Source organism: Suricata suricatta, chromosome 15, assembly GCF_006229205.1.
Source record: "Suricata suricatta isolate VVHF042 chromosome 15, meerkat_22Aug2017_6uvM2_HiC, whole genome shotgun sequence".
NCBI lineage: Eukaryota > Metazoa > Chordata > Mammalia > Carnivora > Herpestidae > Suricata > Suricata suricatta.
Genome location: NC_043714.1, coordinates 55516514 through 55522386, shown reverse-complemented (window position 1 = coordinate 55522386; position 5873 = coordinate 55516514). Strand labels below are relative to the sequence as shown.

Here is a 5873-nt window from a genome sequence, read left to right as displayed (position 1 = left end):
AGATAAAAAAAAAAAAATGTCCATGATGACCAGTATGTGTGCTTCAAAGGATGGGAGGAGAAGTATTGGAGAAAGATAAGGTTGGAAAGGTGGGCTGGACCCAGATCTTGAAGAGCCATAGGTCATCATGGAGAGTATGGAATTTTAATTAGAGGAATATGATGAGATCAGCTTTGCATTTCATAAAAATCGATCTCTTTATAACACTGGAGATACCATTGTTACCAGAAAGCTTATTATTATTTTTTCAGACAGCTTATTAATAATAATAATATTATTATTAATAATAATAATGATTCATGGTCATTTTGGCAGCATATATACTTAATTTGGAATGATACAGAGAAGAGTAGCATGGCCCCTGCACAAGGGTGACATACATAAGAATAATGACCTAAACTCCCAAAAATGAGGGATGGAAGAGGACATTTAGATTCATAAAGCAGAAAGGAGGTCAAATAGGATAAATCTAAAGATGTCTGCATGAAGATATATTATTGGCTAATTGACAAAAGTCAAACACAAACTGAATTTTGAAAATTGCAAAAGAAAATTTGTCATGTACAAGGGGACCCTCATAAGACTATCAGCAGATTTCATAGCAGAAACCTTGCAGGCCAAGAGGGAGTTGGGTGATATATTTAAAGTGCTGAAAGAAAAATTTTAAAAAATCTACCAAACAAGAATACCATACATAAGCAAAAGATTTCTTCAAAAATGAAGGAGAGATAAAAACTTTTCTAGACAAACAGAAACTAAGGGAGTTCATAACCTATAATCTGCTTTCTAAGAAATACTAAAGGGAGTTCTTTAATTGAAATATAAGGATGCTAAACAACATAAAAGTACATGAGCCCTGGTAATGATAAATATAAGCTAATGCAGAATACTGTAATACTGTAATGGTGATATATAAGTCACTATTAATTTTAGTATAAAGATAAAAACATTAACTATAACTACAACTATAAAATCCATTAAATTAATAATATAAAAAGATGTAAATTGTGACTTCAGTAACATAAAGTGTGTTAGGCAGGAGAGGTAAAAAGAGTGAGTTTTTGTATGCTATTGAAGTTAACTTGTTATTTGTTTAGAATAGGCTGTTATAAGATGTTTTATGTAAGCCCCATGATAACTACAAAAATACATACAGAATATACACAAAGAAAAGGAATAAAAATATATGATTACAATAAGTCAATAAAACATAAAGAAGGATACCAGGAGAAGAAAAGATGAACAAAAAACTACAGGACAACAATGGACAAAATTGCAATAGTAAGTTTTTCTCTAAGACTGATTACTTTAAAAGAATGGAATAAATTTCCTAATCAAAAGACATAGCATGGCTGATGGATAATAAAATAAGATCCAACTACATGTTGCCTACAAGGGACTTGGTTTAGAATTAAGGATACACATAGGCTGAAATTGATGGTGGGTGGAAAAAGATTCTCAATGTAGATGGTAATCAGAAGAGAGCAGAAGTGGTTTTACTTATATCAGACAAAATATATGTTAAATCAAAAACTGTCATCAAAAAGGAGATTATATAGTGATAAGAGGATATTCATAAGAAATATATAACAATTATAAATATATATGCACCCAACATCAGAACACCAAAATATATATAGCAAAAATTAATAGAACTGAATGGAGAAATTCATAGCAATACAACAATAGTAGGACACTTCAATATTAAATTTTTAATAATTGATACAGCATCCAGGCAGAAAATCAATAAAGAAATAGCTGCCTTGAACAATACTGTAGATCAAATGAACCTAACAAACATATTCAGAACTTTCCCTCCAACAGCAGTAGAATACACATTTTTGTCAAGCACATATGGAACATTGTCCCAGATAGATTCCATGTTAGGCCACAAGAGAAGTCTTAACAAATTTAAGGAGTCTGAAATTATACCTAGTATCTTTTCTAACCATAATGCTTTGAAACTAGGAATCAATAAGAGACAAGAAATTCACAGATATGTGGAAATTAAGCAGCACACTCTTGAACCACCAATGAGTCAAAGAAGAAATCAAAGGAGAAATCAGAATAATGCCTTGAGGCAAATGAAAATTAAAACACAGTATACCAAAACTTATGGGATTCAGTAAAAATAGTAATGAGGGAATTTTATGGCAATACACTCCCACATTAAAAAAAAAGGAAGGTCTCAAAAAAACAAAAAATACACCTAAATTTATATTTCAAGGAACTAGGAGAAAAAAATGGCCAAAGTTAGCAGAAGGAAAGAAATACTAAATATTGGAGCAAAAATAATGAAACTGGGACTATAAAAATAATAGAAAAGATTAATGAAACCAAGAGTTGCTTTTTGGAAAAGATAAACAAAATTGACGAATTTTTAGCTAGTCTGAAAAAAAAGCAGATTTAAATTAATAAAATAAGAAATAAAAGAGGAGAAATTGCAACTAATGCCACAGAAATAAAACGAATCGCAAGAGGCTACTGTAACAGTTATTTACCTGCAGACTGGATAACAAAGGAAATGGATAAATTACTAGATACACAATCTACCAAGACTGAATCATGAAGAAAAAGAAGGTCTGAACCGATCAATAATGAAAAAGGAGAATTAATCAGTAATAAAAACCTTCCAACATAGAAAAGTCCAGGACCAGATGGCTTCACCAGTGAATTCTACCAAACATTTAAAGAAGAATTAATGCCAATTCTTTCCATACTCTTCCAAAAAAAATGAAGAGGAGAAAATGCTTTTAAATAATTTTTGTGAGGCCAAAATTACCCTGATCACAAAACCAGGCAAAACTACCACAAGAAAAAAGAAAATTACAGGCCAGTGCCCTGGATTAACATAGATGCAAATATTCTCCATAAGAAACTAGCAAACTAAGTCAGTACATTAAACCAGTACACTAAAAGGATCATATATCATGATCAAGTAAGATTTATTCTTGAGATGCAAATGCGTTTCAACATACACACATCAATAAATGTGTCATATTAATAGAATTAAGGATAAAAATCGCAGGATTATTTCAATAGTTGCAGAAAAATAATTTAACAAAATTCAACACTTTTCATGAAAAACATTAGGCATGGAAGCAATAGACTTCAACCTAATAAGGTCCATCTGTGAAAAACTGACAGCTAACATCATAGTCACTTGTGATAAACTGAAAGCTTTTTATCTACTATCAGGAAAAAGAAAGGAAGCCGACTCTCACCATTTCTATTCAATATAGTCTGGAAATTCTAGCCAGAGCAATCAGGCAAGAAAAAGAAATTAATTAATTTAAATCAGAAAGGATAAAGTGAAATCATGTATGTTGCAGATAATTCTGTATGTAGAAAACTTTAAGGAACGACAAATAAAACATGTTAAAACTAATAAATGAATTCAGTAAAGTTATAGGATACAGAACCAACATAAAATCATTTGCATTCCTATGCAATAATAAATAAATATCAGAAAGATAAATTAAGAAAGAAATCCTGTTTACAATAGCATCAAAAAATAAAATACTTAGAGTAAGTTTAATCAAAGAATAAAAGACATGTGTGCTGGAAACTGTAAAACATTGTTGAAACTAACTAAAAGAAACAAAAAAATGGGAAAACATCTCATAGTTATATAATAGAAGACTTAAGATTGTTAAAATGTTCACACAGCTCAGAGCAACCTACCCTTTTGGTGTAATAGGCATCAAAATCCTAGTGGCATTTTTTATAGAAATAGAAAAAAAGAATCCCCATAGTCATATGTTATCATAAAGAATACTCCAAATAGTCAAACAATATTGAGAAAGGAGAACAACTCTGCAGGCCTCACACTTTTTGATTTCAAAATATTCTACAAAGCTATAATTATTAAAACAATGTGGTACTGGCATGATACAGACAGATCAACAGGAATAGAATAGGAAATGCAGAAATAAACCCATGCATGCCCAGTCAGCTGATCTTTAACAAGTGTGCCAAGAATTAACAATGGGCACAAAATATTCTTTTTAACAAATGGTGATAGGAAAACTAGATATCTGCATGCAAAATACTATAGTCAGAATATTGTCTTACAACATATACAACAGTCTGCTCAAAAAGTATTGAAGACTTAAATAGAACACCTGAAACTGAAAAAATCGTAGGAGAAAACATAGGGCTAAATCTCTTGACTTAGGTCTTGGTAGTGAATTTTGGATATGACACCCAAAGCACAGGCTATACAAACAAAAATAGATCAGTGGGGCTAAGTGAAACTGAAAGGCTCTGCATAGCAAAGAAAACAACCAACAGCAAAGAATGAAAAGTCAACCTACAGATTGACAGAAAATGTTTGCAAGTCCTATATCTGCCAAGGAGTTAATTTCCAAAATATATAAGGAAATCCTACAACTCAACTGCATAAAGGAAATAACTCAATTAAAAATGGACAATGGACTTGAACAGACATTTCTCCAAAGAAGATGTCCAAATGGCCAACAGATACATAAAAGATGCTTTGTGTAACTAATTATCAAGGAAATGTAAAATTACAAATCACTTCAATAGGAGAGCTATTACCAAAAAAACACAGGTAAGTACTGGTGAGCCTGTGGAGAAATTTGAACCCTTTGTACACTGTAGATGTAGTATAGTATCTATGGAAAGTATTATGGGATTTCTTAAAAACGTTTTTTAAAAGAACTATCATATGATCCAGGAACCCTACTTCTGGGTACATATCCAAAATATTCAAATCAGGATCTTGAAGAGATACCTGCACTCTTTTGTTCATTGCAGCACTATTTCTAATAGCTAAGAGATTGAAACAATCCAAGTGAATATCAACAGATGAATAAAGAAAGAAAAAAGAAAAGTAACTTCATGAAATCAGCCTGCCACGGAAGAATACTCAAGATTCCACTAATATGAGACATCAACAATAACCACTCATAGAAGTAGATAATACAGTGGTGGCTGCTAGGGGCTGAGGGGAGGGGAAATGAGGGGTGGTTGTTCAATGGGTAAAAAGTTTCAGTTGTGCTCAATAAATAAGCTCTAGATATCTACTGTACAACACTGTGCCTATAGTTAACAGTGTGGTATTGTTCACTTCAGAATTTGTTAAGAAGGTAGAACTCATGTTAAATACTTTTCCAACAACAAAACAAAACAAGAACAAAGGGGCACATGGAAAGTTTCAGGGGTGTTGGATATATCTGTTACCTTAACTATGGTGAAGTGTCATGGGTATTTGCGTATGTTCAAACTCATCAAATTCTGCACATTAAGTATATGAAGTTCTTTAATATTAATGACACCAAAATAAAGCTGTTTAAAGAATAGTGGGTCAGATTTGACTCAGAGGTCATAGTTTTGGGCCTCTGATATAAATGATCAAATACTTGGGGTGCTTGGGCGACTATCAGTTAAACGTCCAACTCTTGATTTGTGCTCAGGTCATGATCTTATGGTTCGTGAGTTTGGGCCCTGGGTTGGGCTCTGCACTGACAGTACTGAGCCTGGTTGGGATTCTCTCCCTTGGGATTCTGTCTCCCTCTTTGCCCCTTTCTTGCTTGTGCATGTTCTCTGTCTTAAAATAAATAAATAAACATTTGAAAAATATCATCAAATATCTTCACAAGTTTCTTGACATAGGAGTTTTTATATGTTTATTGTCAAATTCCCATATATAGAACAGGATTTGTTACATAAAGGGCTTAATGAATGCTTGTGGAATAATCTAAGTAATAAAAGCATTCTGCAGCCTAAGAAAGAAATCCAGTGATCATTGATTTAAAAGAGCACATGCATCCATTCATGACTGTGAGAATTGTTTTTGTAAAGAGAAGATTTTAAGGTTTTATTTGCAATAGATCTATTTTAAAAATTGC

At 32.2% G+C, this 5873-nt stretch overlaps 1 non-coding gene across 1 annotated transcript; it reads left to right on the top strand.

The window, feature by feature from the left end:
* The first annotated feature begins 299 nt into the window (after positions 1-299).
* LOC115279540 lies at positions 300-402 on the top strand. The gene has a single exon (XR_003903500.1). It is a non-coding gene; the product is annotated as a U6 spliceosomal RNA (small nuclear RNA).
* Positions 403-5873: the final 5471 nt, after the last annotated feature.